We start from the raw sequence: 17,947 nt of genomic DNA on the forward strand, positions 1-17,947 counted from the left end.
GCAATCGTCCAGGCCGGTGATCCTAATCTCAGCCATCCTCACCGGCCTGTGCACGCGCACGTCTTCCTCCGGCAGTGCCACGCGGAGCGTCGCTACTAGTTTGTCTGCGATGCCAGAACTATTGGCACCGGGACACTCCAGCAGCTTCGCCCCATTGGCGGTATGCCGGAAGCGCAGACCCTCCTCCGCCCCGATTTCTTCCAAATTTACGGCCGCGCGCGCCCGGGCCATCACCTCATCATAGGTGAGGCCCTTTTCGGCGGCGGCCGGCAGCAACGTCACTACGACGGCAGCCGACCGCGCTGCGCGCGGCTTCTTCCTTTCTCTTTTCTTCTTGCTGGCGGCCGGTGCTCTACCCTCGCGAGGAGCAGCCATGGCCACCAGCGCTGTATTTTGAGTTGCATTGATCGGCGCTCGACCCCTTCGGGGAGCTGCCAGAGTTGCTGTCTGTACCTTTACTCTATTTCCCTTCTTCACCACTTCCGTCCAGCCCTCGTCCATGTTTGACGGAGGAGGAGGAAGGGAACGAGACTGTGGTTGGGATCGCGGAGCACCCGCAGCCCTACTGTTCTGGTTTCGGCCTCCACGCTGTACCACCCTCGCAGAGGGGGTAGAGGCAGAGGTCGGCCGAGTGGATTGGTCGCGCGGGGCGGCTGCGGCTTTTGGCGCCAGGACGCAGACTCCGGAATCAACCGAGGAGCGGAGCATCTCCTCAAGGCTGGCAAAGTGCTTTCCGACCTCTACTGCCACCGCCCGCGAAATGCAGGCCACCATTTCCTCTTTGCTTGGGAGGGAATTGTTCACCTCCCGCATACCAGCAGCCACGTAGTGTGGACTCTGTGGCCCCACGGCACGCGGGGCCGAAAGAGACGGCTCTGTAGATCTGGGCCGCGGCAGTGCCGGCCACTCGTCCACCATCCTTGCCAGTGGCGAACGGATGTCCTCCGTTTGTGCTGGCGCAGGCCGTTGCACTCCTCTCTGCACGGATGCAGGGGCGGCCGATATCCGGGGAGGCAGCGCAGGCCTTAACTCAACCCTCCGCGGGGGGCGAGAAAGCGCAGACGTAGGTGCTCGAGGAATAGAGGCCACAGGGGTGGGCACTGGCATGGGTGCCGGCACACTCTTCGCGGCCCGCGAGGGCACGTCGGTGTCCATCGCCTCTGCGAGGGGCCCAGAGCGTGTCAGCGCAGGCATTGGCGACAGGGGGGTCCCTCCCCGTAAGGCCGGGGAGTCCCCCGGGATGTTACTCTCCCTGGGGTCAAGACGAGACCTTTTTTATCCCCTTCCCGGCTCGCCACCAAGTTATACAGCTTAGACATAGTGGGGATCAGCCTCGTCTTAACCATAGCGGCTCCTTCTCGAAGCCTTTTTCGGTAGCTGCTGCCTGGCTCGGCGCCCTTGGCAGCCACGGTCGACAGCAGCTTGCCCAGATTCACCAGCGCAAGGTCAAGGTCGCGGAATGTTTCATCCCCGCTAGCCAGGGATGCGGCCGACGTCGATATAGACTCCACCGACGTCGCCGGTGACACCGCGCCCCTCCTCCTTACTGGTGCCCACTGGGGAGCAGGCATCATATCTTCCGACGTGGCAGGCCCCGAAACCACCGGGACCACCTCCTCGACAGCCATCGTCTTTTCCGGCACCTCGATGCTGGAGGATGACGCACCGCCATCGTCAGAAGTTTGTAATGGGGTCTTCTTTCGCCTTCTCTTTTTCCCCGCCGATGATCTGGTGGGGTTGATCGCACCCGAGTCGCTGGCGAGCGCAGAGCGCATCGAGCCGGCGATCGGGGAACGCCTCGGTTCGACGGGAATTCCGCTGCCCGTCGCACAGCCTCCTTCATCCTGGCAATTGTTGCCCCCCCCAGAATACGTGGGGCAGCGTGCTTCCACTGGCGTGGAAGCACGGAGGGATTCTCCGCCCGACTCGCGGGCGGTACCCTCCTGGGGTACTAACTTTACACAATTGGCCATATTCATGTGTTCCTTTTTTATTAACCAGGGGTTTGGTCCCCTGGGATCAATGACACCCTCGGGACTGGAAACCCTCCAGCCATACATCCCATCGCCGGGTGTCGAGCTTGGGATTGGGGCATTTTTGAAGAGGTTTGCATCCTCGTGGCTCCGACCAGTAAAGGCAGGAGCCCCCGTTCCCCATGACTGGGGTTTACGGTTTGGCCGGCGGTGGCCGAAGCCTGTCCGCCGCCCACAGCGCAGTGCGGGGCCACGCTGGCGAGCCGGTACCTCCCATATCTGGAAGGCTTTCCCCTGTAGCCGAAGCCGGGGACATGGCAACCCGCAGCCGGAAGACACAAAAGTGCTGCCGGCTCATCAGGCTCCCGAGAGCCAACCCCTCATCCTCAGAATAACACCCTTTGGCGGTGCAAAGGGCGTGGGGAGAGGGTCCCTCGCTCTCTCTCAAGGCAGCCCCCGCGGAACGCAAAAGCGGCCAAGGAGAGCTGGGTGCAGTTCTCTTGGTCGCGGCGTCCACACAGATTTCTCTGCACGCGATTTTAGGGACGCACGCTTAAGCCCCACCGCCACGACAAGGCGGAACTACGTTCGGTGGGGTGCACGGTCTTACTTAGGTATATTCAGCAACGCTCTATCGAATCTATAAAATACGATTCTTTAAATTTAAATTTAAAAAAAATCCCTCAGTTCCCACAGTAATGTGGTATTTTACTCGAAAGAATAACGTGATTTTAATAAATTAATTTAAAAAAATAAACTTTAAGTTAAACATAAAAACACAACTGCTGTAAATAAAACTTAAGCTAGCGATCTTTGCTCGAGCTAATACAAAATTAATACCACTTAAACATACACTTAATATTAATACCACAATAAATTAATACCACAGCCTAATTTATGATTGAATCAAAGTACAACATATTGTAGCGAACAATAATAAATCTAATGCAAACAAAAGTCGAAAACAAACCAGACTGTTTCACGACTTTAATAATCCTGAACCCTAAATAACGAAATAAATAAGAAAACTTTAATCTCCAGCGTATTGTTACTAGATCGCCACGAAACTGAAAGAACAAAAGGAAATTCTTTCACAACTATTCCTAGCTGTGAACAAACGATGAAAAAATATACCTACAGAATTTCAATGTGTCTTCCAAAAATTGTATTTCTTTAAATTTTCATTACGAGGTTTTTTTTGCTTGATCTTTGTATAAATCAATTACATTTTTTCTTTCAACCTTTGAAAATTTACGCTGGCTACTACTCCGAGACTGGAACTCCGTAGAGCTTTCGTAGCGGCAGTTAGTCGTCGGACGCTACGAAGAACGCTACGCTGACGGGCGTTACTACGGACTAGTGCTACGAACGTAAATTTATTAACTTTGCAAATGTTAAGTTTAAGTTATAATTTAAAATAGTTCTTTATTTTTTAAGAAGTTCTCTAGTAACAAAAAACAATTAGAAACTCTAATTGAATTATCAGTTTGAACTAAACTTACAGCGAGTTAAAGAGAAAGAATTGAAATATGAAGGAAAGAAAACACAAAACATAAAATTGGTAAGTGAAATTACTATTTAATTTATTGTAATATTTATTGTTATATTCTATCTTATATGATCAACATTATTCTTTATAGTAAACATAATAATGATTAAAGGTTAAAAAAATAAAAATATTAAATTTAGATAATGTTCAAAATTCACATTTTAAACTTTTACCGAATTGAGATTAACTTCATTTTATTGTATACGTTGTTTTCATTTTAGGAAATAGACTTACACATAATGTAAAGTAATTGTCCGTATTCATATAGTGTTTTATGTGTTCAATTTATGAGGCATACAATAGAATTTATTTTGCTGTTTTTAATTTTTAATTTTATGTTAAATATTGAAAGATCTTTACGCACTAAAATGAGTTAAAACCAACAATCATATCCTACGTAATGACTCATTGTTTTACCTAAAATAATTTCTTACATCTTACCTAGTTGGTATCTTTATTGTTTTGCTCGAATTCAGAATAATTTTGATTTGACTATTTCTACTTATCCTTTCATAGACTACTTATTGGGTTAGATATATACTATCACTAAGAAAAAAATATATATATTTTTACTCTAAATTCTATACATAAAGTACAACAATTATGCATTGAATCTATGATAAACATTTCTAAGGAATTTTCTAACTACAATTTCTGGATTGCACTATTTGTTTATATTGGTTTTAGCATAGTAGCATGAGCATAAATCGAAGCATGTTCACGAATGCTCACAGTGACAACGTGAATAAAAAAATAGCCATTTGTAATTAATAATGACGTTCCTCATATTCAATCTTTACAACAACAGACTTTCTGGTATTTGTTATAGAGCTGAATTTTAAAGATAAGTAATAATAGAATCTGAATCAAGTGAATGTTTTTACATTAAAATAAATGAAGTGCTCCACGTAAGGATTTGCGTGAGGTGACGAGGATCTAGGAATAATTATTTTCTAAATACATATATTGCATTTGTTCTATTTACAAGTTTTATTTGGAATGTACGAAATTCTATAACTGGACAAAAAAAATGCTAACGAAATATTGTAAAGCTTACGTATTTTAATAGTGAGATCTGACGTGATCTCTTCGATTTTGATGTCCAGTAAAATTATTTGTTTCATGAAACCTACTGTATTGTAATTAAGTCTAGAGCATTTGTGATGATCACTAATTTCCTCATTAGTGTAGATTGATTGACGGACTTACAATTCATTTGGTATTTGTTAATCAGTTCATCAGAAGCTTTGAATCATGTTGCGGCCTGCTTTAAATTTCCAGGTCAAAGCTTCTATTAAAAAGTTACTTGAAATTAAAACGCATGACTCCGTAACAGAAATAAGCAGGATAACACTGAGATGTTCATAATATTTCCTATCACTGCTAAATATTATTTAATAGCTAATTAACTGTGGCTAGTATCATTATCTGATTAGATCTCTTCGAATTTATGATATTTACATTAAAATACTAAAGCTCAAAGTCGTCTAAGGGACTATGAGAAGAGCCATACTCGAAGCTTGGCTGAAGAATAAATCAGAAGTTAGGTTATTCTACAGAGGACTAAATTCATTGACATACCTCAGAGATTCGTAAAGCTGATGTGGCCGTTGGTTGGACATACAGCACCGATGATTGCTGAAGCAGACGGGTTCTTGAGTGGAGAGCGTTCTGTTATGGGAATTCTCTCTGAGGTCGTTTTAAAAAAAGGAAAATTCTTAGGACACAACTATTTATTGGATATTGAATAATATGGATAATGACACTCAGAGTAATCCCGGCAGCCGCACCCGTACTCTAACACAGTTCACTGACTACTGGCCGTTCTCCGGTCTGCTATCAAGTCTCTACCTCGGACCGTCTAGTCAGCGGTTCGAGGGTGTCAGCAGTTTAGGGTTCGGTAGGGATATATAACACCTCCCCCCATATTTAATAAACTTCGGGAAAGAGTCCGAAGTTTATTTATAAGTGACGTCTGACAGAAGCTGGGGCTACCTCAGGGATATCAGCATATTCGACTTCTTCTATAGTAGCGGGCTTACTTTTAAATCTCATGCGTTTGAAAAGATCTATATCTTTAGGTGTGCTGCCAGGTTTACATTTTACATACAACTTAAAAGCTAAATAACTAAATAGACATATAAGTAAAAGGATAGTCACTGTAGAGTAATGTATTCCGTACTTAACTATGTGTGGCGTATGAATGACGTCATCGGCACCACTTAATATGGAATCGAGGATCATCTCATTATTTTTTAAGGATAGGTCATCTAAATCAATGTTCTTTAAAACCACAGGAGTAGGGGATACACTATCTATAAAGTTCTTAATCTTATTAGTATTACAACATGACTTATTATTTATGTTAAAATCTAAAGTATATTCTGTAATTGTCATGTTATTAACATATTTAGATATAAACTTAATGTCCTTAGTATAACCGGTACATCCGTGAGGGATGTTTAATATACCAGTTCCTATGATGTTAAATTCATACAATTCAGATTTGGGACAATCAACGCTTACTTTAGTTAGATTGGATTGCACGAAGATCCATCGGTTATTAGAAATCGTTTGCCAAACATTAACACTTCCGTAAATGAATTTGTTATTGCACTGCACTGGTAAATCACTGGTCACTTTTATCATCAGTTCCACTTCACAGCTAGGGTTGATGCTCGTCGGATATATGGTCACTATGTCACAGATGTAAAGTTCGGTATGCAATATTTTACATACATTTAGGTCGTCCAAAGTGCAGTAACGTGTTTTGTCTCTGGTCATTGCTATATATTTGCTACTTGGTATTAACATAGAATACATTCTTGGATTTTGAGCCTCATGTGGCGTTGGTAATGCTAAAGCATGATATAAATTATACATAATAGGACATACTAAAGGAATTCTTAAGACAAAAATTATTCTATTCTTACTAAAATAACTAACTACATTAGAAACATTCATAATAACGTGCATCGAGCTTATCTCTAAAGGTACGGGGAATTGTTTATCATCATCCAAGTGTCGAACATTGTTGGCGAGTTCATGGAACAATTGTCGTGGTGTTATTATTGAAGGATGAAGTATATTTTGACTGCTGAATAAGATAGCATTTATTATGTCTTCGAGTTGAAAAGATATGGCAAGAATATTGGTTTCTAAATAATGTATGACTTGGTTAGCGGATGATAGGATATACAATTCGTTAGATGCACTAGAAATATTCTTAACATGTTCTGACAAATTATTAATAGCGGTGTTCAAATTAGCTTCATTAATTTTAATATTATTAATTGTTTTATTGTACGACGAGATGACTGAAGTAGTAACCATAACATTTTCCTTAATTAATGTAGCTACTTTGTTTTGATCATATTGTATTGCATCAATTGCTTCATCGTATCTAAGGCCATCGGTCTCGTCCAAGTTTCCGAATATGTGTTTAATCACTGTCCCGACTCCTCCGAACCAAGCACTACGTTTTGCTTTAGTATCTAACAACTCAGATATGGATGTGAATTGACGGATAATATCGTGATATCGTATTACTAAGGGTTGAGTTATACTATGACATTCCAAATTTTCTATGACGTTAGTCTCGAGACACAGCGCTCGTGCTTTATTGATAGCATTTTCGATATTTTCTAAGTATGGTTTGAAATGTGATATATCTAATGGTATAAGTATATTAAGTTGACCGCTGGATATTTTGATTTGACCCAAACTGTCCAAATATAGTCCGGAACTTGCATTGATTTGTTGTACAAATTCTTGTTGGATTTGACTCTTAGCTGACATGCTGGAAATGATATTATATAATGAGAACAAGGATTTCTTATTTTACGAATGAAATTTTCTAAAAGTTATTTAAAAGACTATGAGATTAACTAGATAGGTATACGCTTAATCCTAATAGTATATTATTTAAAGATATTATGTTATTTAGCCTAAATCTATTACTTTAGCGAATAATTATAATTATACGTTTTCATTCAAAGTCGCGGGCTTAATTTCATCGTAATGGTGTCGCACGTGACGACGGTTTATCAATAGTGATAAAGTATTGTTACCGTGTATTTTAATCACCCTGTAAGGGCCTTTCCATACAGGTGATAAGGCTTTTCTTGATCTCAGGTGATTTTTGAGATATACGTAATCTCCGGTTTGGTAATATGCTGGGCGACTACGCGAGTCATAGTATGTTTTAGATATGCCCTTGGATTTCTGGATATGTTCTACTGCTTTTTGACGAGAGTATTTTAATCGATTTTGGAGCATCCGGACGTATTCGGGATATGTCGTTCCGGTCGGTTCTTGGAAGACTGAATTTGGTATGAAAGGTTTATTTCCAAACATTAACTCGTACGGTGTAAAATGAGTTGTTGAATGTACGGCCGTATTATATGCTAACATCGCGGTGTAAACATAGCGGGGCCAGTTATCTTGGCCTTCGTTCACATACGACTTGAGATACTCCTTGAGGGTAGAGTGACTCCTCTCAAGTGCACCCTGGGTCTGGGGATGGTAGGGCGATGACCATAACTGTTTGATCTTAAGGAAATTGCAAGTTCTTTGGAATAATTCGGAAGTAAAATTTGTGCCTTGGTCAGTTAGGATAATTTTTGGGATACCGAAAATGGAAATGAAGTGAAGGAGGCATTCGCTGGTTTCTTCGGCGGTTGTACTTCGGATGGGATATGCAGTGGAGAATTTCGTTAGATCATCTTGGACGGTTAGGATGTATTTCAATTTTGCAGGACCTGCTTCTGGCAATGGACCGACGATGTCAAGGGATATGCGTTGACATGGTGCAGTTGACGTACTAGTGATCTGCATCGGGGCTCTGTTAATTTTCCTCAACGCTTTATTTTCTTGACACTGTTTACATTGTTTAACATAGGCTTCAATGTCGCTACGCATACCTTTCCAATAATAACTCTCCTTAATCCGGTTGAACATACGATTTGAGCCGAGGTGTCCGGCAATTGGGATATCATGATTGTCGAATAAGATTTTCTTAATCTCCGTTGGAGACGGGTAGGTTACATTATTATGATATATATTAATTTTGATCTCTGTATTATGGAATAGATAACTTAACATATTATAAATTTTAACAAACGAATGTTTTTCAAATGGATTTTTGAAATCTGTTATTCCTATGTCCTTTGTATTATCATTTATTAATAATTCATTGCGGATGCGTTTAAGGGTCTCGAATATTTCGGGATATGAAGCTTCATCAAAATGGTGAACTTTAATGAAAATTAAGTAAAAAGTTTTATTATTTGAGTCAATTTTACAGAAGGAGTGTAATTCTTTTTCGATGTTAGGTATATTGCTGCCAGTCGGCAAATTACCTATGATTTCTTGAACATAAGGGTTGGATTCGTCGAGATCGATTGAGGTAGGTATTAAGAGTGTTTTCGATTGGCCTTTTAATAGGTTTTGATTATGCTCTTCTATCTGTACATTATAATGTTTATTAGGATCTGACATAGATTTGAGGAAAACGGAGTAGTCGTCAGTCATTATAGCGTTTTCTATTGGCGAGTCTGAGTCTCGAGGTTGTTCTACTGGGGATCGAGAAATTGGGTTTTCTGTATTTACATCAGAAGGTGTAGAAGAGTTAGTGTTTGTGGAGATTTTCCTAGGGATACAAGAAGGTGAACTTCCTATTAATGAGCTGTCCGTCGTGGGGTGTTGTCGAACGGATGAGGATGGATTTTCATCGTTAAGTTTGCCAGGGGCTTTGTTTTCTGATGAACTATTCTTTCGAGCATTAATATCATCAAGATCAAGAAATGTAGGAGAGGAACCAGCATGGACGTCGAGATCATTCAGTGTTAACGGACTAAAGGCGTGTTCTTCGGCGGATAAAGGATTTGGGGATAAGTTGGTTATTTCATCTGGATTAAATGAAGGTGGTGGTATTAGTAAGTCCATCAAATTTTCATCTAACCTCATACTTTGTCGATCTTCAATAATTTGATTTGATTCAGGAAGGTTTACAGGCTGGATGGGATTTACCGGAAAACGGGATAATGCATCGGCATTTGTATTAAGCTTTCCCTTTTTATATTTAATATCGTACTCAAATTCTTCTAGGATAAGTCTCCAGCGTACAAGCCTAGAACCAGGATCTTTACATCTAAATAGCCATTCTAAAGGCTTATGGTCTGTTATGACAGTAAAATGATGACCGTAGATGTATGGTCTAAAGGTTTTTGTTCCAAAAATTACTGCGAGACACTCTTTTTCCGTCACGCTATAGTTGCATTCCGCTTTGTTGAGGGTTCTAGATGCAAACGCGATAGGACGGTCTTTTCCGATCTGCCCTTGGGATAGGATGGCGGAAATGGCATAATTTGAAGCGTCGCAGGTAAGCAGGAATGGTTGTGAAAAGTCAGGATACGCTAGGATAGGAGCTGATATGAGTTTGGATTTTAGTGTTTCGAAGGATAACTGTTGTTCATTTTGCCAGTTGAAGGCAGTGTCCTTTTTAAGAAGGGATGTCAGGGGTTTGGCTAACTTAGAGAAATCGGGGATAAAACGTCTATAGTAAGAGACAAGTCCTAGAAAGGATTTTATATCCTTCGGTGACTTCGGTGTGGGGAATTTTGCCACGGCTTGGATCTTATCAGGGTTCGGTTTTACTCCTTCTTCGTTGATAATATGACCTAGATACCCTACTTCTTTCCGGAGAAATTCGCATTTTTCCGGTTGCAACTTTAAGTTATAGTTCCTGATTCTCTCAAATACCTTACTGAGGTTATTGATGTGTGATTTAAGATCATAGCTATATATAACAATATCATCGAGATAAACGAAACACCTATTACCTTGTAGGCCAGAAAGACAATTGTTCATGAGTTTTTGGAATGTTGTAGGTGCATTTTTAAGGCCAAATGGCATTCTGTTAAATTGGAAATGACCTTGCGGCACTGAGAAAGCCGTCTTTGGTGCATCTAAGGGATCAATTAGAATTTGGTGAAAGCCTGAAGTAAGGTCGAGAGTACTGAAGTATCTGCTATTACCTAGTTGATCTAGTATTTCGGATATCTGTGGAATAGGATATGTTTCCCCGACAGTGATGTTATTTAGGTTTCTATAATCGATTACAATTCTCCAAGTTCGTTCCCCTTTTGAGTTTAGTTTTTTAGGCACGATCCATATGGGTGAGCTCCAGGGTGAGGATGATGGTTCAATTATTTTATCGTGAAGCATTTTGGTTATTTGTTTTTCCACTTCTTTCTTGTGGCATTCGGGGAAACGATAGGATTTTGTGTGGACAGGGATATCAGTAGTGGTTTTAATTTGATGTTTTAGGGCGGAAGTATAAGTTAATGCTTCTTCAGGTAAATGAAATATATCGGAATACTTACTGCAGAGTTCTGTTAAATTTGTTAGTTCTTCGACATTGAGGTGTTCAGTTCGTAATGAATTTATAACCTTTTGGGTGCGGTTATATGTATGTTCTACAGGCCCTTGGGTTAATATTGTGGCACAAGTGTGTAGTGGTTCGACTGTTAATTTTAGATTGGCATTAACATTTATTGGGTGGTCGGATGTATTCGCAACTGTGATGTTAATTTTGTTATTTTCTTTTACTTTTACAATACAATTAGCTATTAATAAGGATTCGGATAAGTGTTGATCTGTTACAACCCCTTCTTTTATTTCGGGATTTTTGACTGTGCATTCGATTACGGTTTCAGTTCGGGGTGGTATGATATAAATTGGATCGAAGAAATGAAGATTCACACTGAATTTTTTAAAGTGAAGGGTATCGTTGTTGTAATCAATACTACATCCGAAAGTAGTAAGAAAGTCGGACCCTATTATCCCATCATAAGGCAAGTTGATATCCTTAATAACGTGAAATTTATAGCTAATGTGTTTCTTTACATCGAATTGTAGATTTAATTTAAAATGACCAAGTGTTGGTGTGGTATCATTTCCGGGGTCTATACCCTTAAGTTGGACAATTTCCTTCGTGAGTGACGGATATTTAAGTATACATGTTTCCTTTAATAGGCATATGGCTGAACCGGAATCAATTAAAAGGGTTATAGGGATATCCGAGATTTGTGTATGAACTAGGATGTGTGGTAGTAATTTTTTTGTGGTATCGATATTAATTTCATATATGGATGTTGGATTCTTATTTTTTTTATTTATTTGAATAGGATTTTCGGTTTTGGATATTTGAGCGTTTCCGATTTGGGGCTGGTTACCCTGTTGTGTAACGACTTTATTTTTTTGAAATTCGTGCGTTTCCGTTTTGGGGCTGGTTACCCTGTTGTGTAACGACTCTATTTTGGATATTTGTGCGTTTCCGATTTGGGGCTGGTTACCCTGTTGTGTAACGACATTATTTTTTTGATATTTGTGCGTTTCCGATTTGGGGCTGGTTACCCTGTTGTGTAACGACTTTATTTTGGATATTTGTGCGTTTCCGATTTGGGGCTGGTTACCCTGTTGTATAACGACTTTATTTTTTTGATATTTGTGCGTTTCCGATTTGGGGCTGGTTACCCTGTTGGGTAACGACTTTATTTTGGATATTTGTGCGTTTCCGGTTTGGGGCTGGTTACCCTGTTGTGTAACGACTTTAATGGTGTCTGGCCTTAGCCGTCTCGTGCGACACCTTAACGGGACGTCTATTCGTTTAAAGCTTCGGGATATTTTACATTTTCATCTACTATTTCTTCTACGTAGTTTACGTTTCTAAAGTTATAATTAGGATTCGATCCTGAAGGTCTATTTTGTGGTTGCACATTATAGCGGTTATTGTAGAATTCTCGCTTCTTGCAATCTTGTATATCGTGTCCTATCGTTTTGCAATACCTACAGAATGCAATTTGAATTTGACCTCGTGGATGAGGAGTAGGCATGCGTTGTTGGATAGCAGGAAAACGCGGTGAAGGATATCTGGGTTGATGGAATCTCGGAGGTGGTCGCCTAACGTTGTTAGTATTTGTTCTTGGGTCAGGTTGAGGGATAAATCTTTTATATAGCATTAGTTGGATTCTTTCTTCGGAAATAGCGAGACTTATAGCTGTATTTAAGTTTTTGGGGCTACGACACCTTACTATATTTGACAATTGTGGATGTAGACCCATCAAAAAGTGGTGTAATGCAAGGTCTTCCATCGCTGCGGTGCGTCCTACGATTTCCGCTTTTTTATTGTTACATGCTAGGGAGACCTCTGTTAGCAGTTGTGATAAACACGATTCTACTCTGAGTGCGAATTGACTGACGTTTTCTTGCGGGCCTTGTTTACTCTCTTGAAGCTCGGCTAGTAGATGAGTATAATGTTTTTGTTCCGAGAATTGTGTTCTCAAGAATTCTCTGAGTTGGTCCCAGGATGTAAAGTCCTTGACCGAGCAAGCAAGCTCCGCTTTACCTTGGAGTTGACTTAGAATATATTTAAACAGTATAGGTTTTTGTGGTTCCGTAGCCAAATCATGGGCGTTAGTGCAATTTATTAAGAACGAGTTTAGTGTTTCACGACAACCGTCATAGGATTTGATAAATTTAAATAATGTGTTTAACTCCATATTAATATGTTGTACAGAAGTTGACCTTGTCACCCTAGGTGACTTTACCGGTTCGGGGGATGGAGGTAATTCTGGGATGTCTAAGTGTAATTTATTGTCTTCGGACTTTGATATTGTGGCACTCTTAACCATTACGATGAAACAATTTGATGGTTTGATATTTAAAGAAATTAATAAACAGTGTCATCAAGATCTATTAACTACAATTAAAGTTATTTTAATTTAAATTCGGACATAGACATAAAATATAAAATGGTTTTATTTTCTATCAAGGATCCCTAACTTAATTATTAATTTGCAATGACCAGAGACTTACAGGTTTAAGATAACGCAGCTCAAAACTGCAACTCGGTGCATTCCGGACCGATAAGTCGACGTCTGGACGTGGATGTCGTATTTCGATGATTTTTATTTGCAGATGGATATTCAAATTTCTGCACTAAAGTTTGGGCGTTCTTGGATTTGGATGTTGAGATTGTGGTCTTCTTCTTTGAATTAGATTTTCTTCTTCGAGTGGATTTGATGAACTGTTAGCACTTGAAGTTTTGTTCACTTTTCACCGGGCACGGCACAGTTTATAAAGTTTCAGTTTTTATGTTTTTGGGATGCGCGAACTGGCGATTTTCGTATCCCACCGCTGCCACCAATTTGTTATGGGAATTCTCTCTGAGGTCGTTTTAAAAAAAGGAAAATTCTTAGGACACAACTATTTCCTGTAGGTGGCGGCCTCCCCCCGGTGAAGGTCAAGGGGCGACCTGAGGGGGTGAGGCCGCGCGGCGCGCTACCAGCACTCTAGCGCGCTGCCGTGGAGTGAATAGAGCGACCGGTCGACGGTGTATCGCGTCCCGACCCGGCAGGCTGGTTCTGGTCCAGCGGGGTATTCCGGGACACCAGCGGCACCGTCTGGGCGGCCCGACGGGCTGCTGTACCGAGACGGCCGACGTTTCAGAGCCTTCGATTCGCCTCGAAGGCTCCGTCGGCTGGGCGTCCTTGGGGTGAGCCGCGCCGTCTGGTTGTAGTGTTGACCGCGGTAGCCCCCCTACCTCATCCGGGTTCTGACCTCGGAGGGGATCGGACGTCGGGTGTAAGAGTGCAGAGGAGTCGTTTAGTGGGTGGGCTCTAAAATCCTTGGGCCCGCGGTCTGCTCACAACACCATGCAGATCGTTGAGTCTCACATACCCCGCGCGCCCCTTTTGCGCGGGGACCTCGTAGGAGGTTCGGCCCTCTACCCGAAAAAAAAAAAAAAAAAAAAAAAAAAAAGGACACAACTATTTATTGGATATTGAATAATATGGATAATGACACTCAGAGTAATCCCGGCAGCCGCACCCGTACTCTAACACAGTTCACTGACTACTGGCCGTTCTCCGGTCTGCTATCAAGTCTCTACCTCGGACCGTCTAGTCAGCGGTTCGAGGGTGTCAGCAGTTTAGGGTTCGGTAGGGATATATAACAGTTCGATAGGACGTCTCCGGCCATGAGCGATGATTTGCGATGGGTGGCTGGTAAGACATGGGCGAGGAGACTCTAAGACCGGGCTTAGTGCCTAAGTTAGGACAGGCCCAAACCCAGCAGTGTATAATTGGGGTTGATGATTTTGAATTTATAATGCGATTCAAATGATAATACTTCAGATGTCAAAAACTTAATCAAGGGTATTATTTTGAGTAAAAAGGAATCTATAAAGCACGTACCGTTTTTTTATTACCATGTGCATTTAATACCCGACAAAGGTTCAGTGATTTACGATTATTACAATATCGCGATAGAACGATGAAAACAATAAACATATTATGTATGGTAGGACAAAATTGTTTGAACAAATTTATCAAGTAATCCTTTTTTGGAGGCTTGTAAAGAGTCGTTGTTTGTTTATCGATTTGATTCATTTTTTGTACGAAATACGCTGTTGATATCGACGATTAGATAATTAGACGACTCGTGATTTTGTTCAGTTAATATTGAATTAATAACAATGTCACATAATATACTTTTACTGTAAATTGTTTATTACTGTTTTTAATTAATTAATTATTTTTTTACCAATTTTGTATTTTAATCCTCTCAATTCACTTTTGTCATAACGATTTCTACAAAGATTTGAATTCATTCTATTTTCATTCTAGTTACACTAGTACCTATTTAATCAAATCTACAGGTTTTTACTTGTAGGTAGGACCTCTTGTGAGTCCGCACGGGTAGGTACCACCATCCTGCCTATTTCTGCTGTGCAGCGGTAAAGCGTTTCGGCTTAACACCAGGTGGGCTGTGAGTTCGTCCAACCATCTAAGCAATAAAAAGGTAGTCTAACTACATATACTATGTCCAAAGAATGAAATCGTATTTATAGGCTTGTACAAAATATTCTATAGTTCGAAATAGGGACAAGCATGTAATGTGATTGCTGCGTTTTAAAGTCCCAACATTTTATGCTTTAAGAAAATAGGATTTATTTTTGTTTTTACGCTTGAACTAATTCAACCTACAGCTCAGACTACAGATCGAGGCTAATGAGTAGTATCAACTCTATTTATCCAGCTTGGGTTTTTCTTATCCATAAAACCCTCTTCACAAACAATCCCGACTATAAGATAGTATGTAGGCTTTCCAATTTCCGTTCTATTTCCTAGGATTTACGAGCAAAGTCTGTGTTTCTTTAGGACAATGGCGATAGCCTGACCTAAGTTTATGATCTATACTTATTTATGTTACAAAAAATAGTAATCTTCTCGTCTGCGTAATCGGGTTGGAGAGATTGACAGAGCGGAAATTACTTGATAGTGTTCAGTTATGTTATCATATTTATTTTTTGAGTTTCATAGTGAGCACGATCGAACGAAGACATTCCGGCTATTGCTATTGTAGATATTTTACTGGAAACTAATTATAATATCGTGATATTTCGAAAGGTTTGCCTTCAAGTAGTTAATCAATCGAAATTTTATTTTTAAAGGGCCTATTTGTGTGCACTAATTAATGAAGGATCATTAATAAACATCATCATCATCATCATTATCCTGCCCTTCTCCCAGTCACCTGGGGTCGGCGCAACATGTTTTCTCCTTCCATACTCTTCTATCATATACCATTTCTTCGCTCACTCCCCTCCTACCCATATCGTCTTTCACACAATCCATCCATTTCTTCTTAGGTCTACCTCTTCCTCTAAATCCTTCCACATTCATAGTTAACACTCTCTTAACAACCTCATTTTCATTCCGTCTCATCACATGTCCATACCATCCCAAACGTGCACTCCTCAGCTTCTCTGTCACAGGTGCCACTTTCAGACTTCCTCTAACATATTCATTCCGTATTCTATCCATTCTCGTTACTCCACACATCCATCGCAACATTCGCATCTCTGCTGCATGCAATCGCCTTTCATCCGCCACTTTCGTTGTCCAACAAGCTGATCCATACAAGACGGCAGGCCTTATTAAGGTCTTATATATCTTCCATTTTAGGGGAAGAGGGATGTGCGAGTCACATATGGTGCCCGTGACCTGCCGCCATTTCATCCATCCTGCGTCAATTCTGTGCCTCACAGTACGATCCAGTTCACCGTCGCTTTGGATAACAGACCCTAGGTATCGGAAGTCTTAACATACTGGCAAAGGTGTTCCGTCGAGGGAAATGGGTGTAAAATTGGAGAGACCGCCAAAATCACAGAACAGATGTTCGGTTTTCGATCTGCTGATTTTTAGGCCAACACTCTCCAACTTGCATCGCCATTTATATAAGGATCATTAATAAACATTGTTAAATAATTTTAAAACTTTGAATAATCTAATTTACAGAGGGATCATTAACGCTAATTTTCATTTCGGATGTTTTGAGACGTAAAATTTTTGTTTATTTAGAAAAACTATTTAGAAAAAGATTTCCTCTGTTCCTTCAGTAAATTGAATGTCAAATCTGAAACTTCAATAATGGAAGCTCCGTAATTTTCAAAGGTATGGTTTCAAAGGTTTCCAAATTAAGACCCTCTTATGGCTATGTAATGTAGCAATACCACGAATTTTAGTTGGGAGTAATGTAATTTATCGCAAGTACGAGCTTATGTAACGAGGGGTTGAATGACTTTTGCAATCTATAATTAGTATTTCGACGTATTTTTTAGCTTTAGATTGGTAGACTGAAGTCGTCGTGGCCTAAAGGATAAATACGTCCGGTACATTCGTGTTGAGCGATGGACCGGTGCTCGAATCCCGTAGGCAGGTACTAACTTTTCTAATGAAATACGTATTCAACAAATGTTCACGATTGACTTCCACGGTGAAGGAATAACATCCTGTAATAAAAATCGAACCCGTAAAATTATAATTTGCCTAATTACTGGTGGTAGGACCTCTTATGAGTCCACGTGGGTAGGTACCACCACCCTGCCTATTTCTGCCGTGTAGCAGTAATGCGTTTCGGTTTGAAGGGCGGGACAGCCGTTGTAACTATACTGAGACCTTAGAACTGATATCTCAAGGTGAGTGGCGCATTTACGTCGTGGATGTCTATGGGCTTCGGTAAATACTTAACACCAGGTGGGCTGCAATCTCGTCCACCCATCTAAGCCATAAAAAAAGAAGTAGACGACTTAAAAGTTCACTTGGTGATAAAAGTTGCCGGAACCTTGAAGTCCGAGAAGTCTCCCGACAGAAATGAGCATTTTACATTCCTCATAACATGTAGTGAACTAAATTAACATTGTAATATTTCCAAAGACCACCCACTGTCTTTGAATGAATTCGTAAACTTGAATTAACAACATTACGCTTAGCGAGCTCACAACCGAAAATTTTACTAACTTTGGTTCTTCTCATCTAAAAATAACCATTCTATGCGTAATTTCTCAAAATATTTAATA

At 40.7% G+C, this 17,947-nt stretch overlaps 1 protein-coding gene across 1 annotated transcript in view; it reads left to right on the forward strand.

The window, feature by feature from the left end:
• The first annotated feature begins 3,292 nt into the window (after positions 1-3,292).
• LOC693055 (octopamine receptor) overlaps positions 3,293-17,947 on the forward strand; it is an 86,802-nt gene continuing 72,147 nt past the window's right edge. The window contains 1 exon segment of the mRNA NM_001044039.1: positions 3,293-3,534. The gene's annotated coding sequence lies outside the window, so the exon portion shown is untranslated.

This window comes from Bombyx mori, chromosome 23 (assembly GCF_030269925.1).
Source record: "Bombyx mori chromosome 23, ASM3026992v2".
Classification (NCBI taxonomy): domain Eukaryota; kingdom Metazoa; phylum Arthropoda; class Insecta; order Lepidoptera; family Bombycidae; genus Bombyx; species Bombyx mori.